We start from the raw sequence: 1,535 nt of genomic DNA on the forward strand, positions 1-1,535 counted from the left end.
TCAAATACCCTTTTACAGTTGAGGAAACGAAGACACAGAGAAATTAAGTGACTTGCCCAAGGTCACACAGAGGAGCTGAGGTTAGAATCCAGATCCTCGGACTCACAGACCACCCTGTTCTTTCCACTAGGCCATACTGCTTTCCTTTTTTTCCTTCTTTCTGCCGGAATATTCTTTTAGTGCTTTCTTCCCCGTTATTCTGTAAACTTCCTTGAAGGAGAGATCCTGTCTCCTAATACTGCTGTACTCAGTCAAGCTGAAGGAAGAAATGAGTGAAATAGAGCACTTGCACGTATTTAGCGCCAAAATATGAAATCTGCTCTGTTAAACCACTCTTGTCTATCTCTTCACTAATAGTAATTGTGGTATTTTGTAAGTGCTGACTATGTGGCACTCCTCTCAGGGTCACTCGTGGAGAGATTCCAGTACTCCACCAGTCTTGACTATGGGAGGGAGAGTCAAGCAGAGGCAAACCTATTCCATTCCTAGCTTGGGCAGTGGCTAGAGAGTGGAAGACAATCTGCTACAACGCAAAACTCACCTGTGCAGGGCAGCAGCAGCATGGGAGAGATTTGAGGGTGGAGAGTGAAGTTTACTGTGTGGAAGGAGAAAATGGCAAACCACTCCGTATTTTAACCAAGACAATTCTGTGGATACACTACCAGAACGATTGCAGCATGAGGGCACTGAGGCACAGGGAGGTTACGTGACTTGCCCAAAGTCACATAGCTGACAAGTGGCGGAGCGGGATTAGAACCCACGACCTCTGACTCCCAAGCCCGGGATCTTTCCACTGAGCCACGCTGCTTCTCTTTAAATTCATCATAACATCAAATTAATGGTATAAAGAAGAGAGCATGCTTGAAATGTAAACAAAGCTCACAAGTGGTCAAGTTTTCTGCAGCTCAGCTTCCTCATTTGTAAAATGGTGATTCAATACCTGTCCTCTCTCCTACTTAGATTATGAGCCCCGTGTGGGACAGGGACTGCATCTTTTCTGATTACCTGGTATTTACATCAATAATAATAATAAATGTGGTTTTCGTTAAGTGCTTTCTATGTGCCAGGCACTGTATTAAGCTCTGGGGTAGGTTAAAGCTAATCAGGTTGGACAGTGTCGCTGTCCCATATAGGACTCATAGTCTTCATCCCCATTTTACAGATGAAGTAACTGGGGCACAGAAAAGTAAATTAACTTGTCCACAATCTCACAACAGACAAGTGGAAGGAGCAGGGATTAGAACCCAGGTCTTTCTGTCTCCCAGGCCTGTGCTTTTTCTACTTGGCCAATATGTTTCTCAGCAAGAAGTACAGTGCTAGGCACGTAGTAAGTGGTTAATAAATATCACTGTTATTATTAAAATCACAGAGGGAGAGAGACAGTCCAAGAAAAGGACTGTACCAGCAGTCTCATCCTCACAGAATTCTTCTAATGTGGACCACTGACTCTGTTATGGTGTTCCTGCGAGATTTACATCTCTACATTGATTGAATGAATGAATGAATCAATCAATCATATTTATTGAGCACGTACT

The 1,535-nt window shown here is 43.5% G+C and overlaps 1 non-coding gene across 1 annotated transcript; it reads left to right on the forward strand.

The window, feature by feature from the left end:
* Window positions 1–393: 393 nt before the first annotated feature.
* LOC119935931 lies at window positions 394–531 on the forward strand. Its single transcript, XR_005453529.1, has one exon. It is a non-coding gene; the product is annotated as a small nucleolar RNA SNORA7 (small nucleolar RNA).
* The last annotated feature ends 1,004 nt before the right edge of the window (window positions 532–1,535 follow it).

This window comes from Tachyglossus aculeatus, chromosome 12 (genome assembly GCF_015852505.1).
Source record: "Tachyglossus aculeatus isolate mTacAcu1 chromosome 12, mTacAcu1.pri, whole genome shotgun sequence".
Lineage (NCBI taxonomy): Eukaryota > Metazoa > Chordata > Mammalia > Monotremata > Tachyglossidae > Tachyglossus > Tachyglossus aculeatus.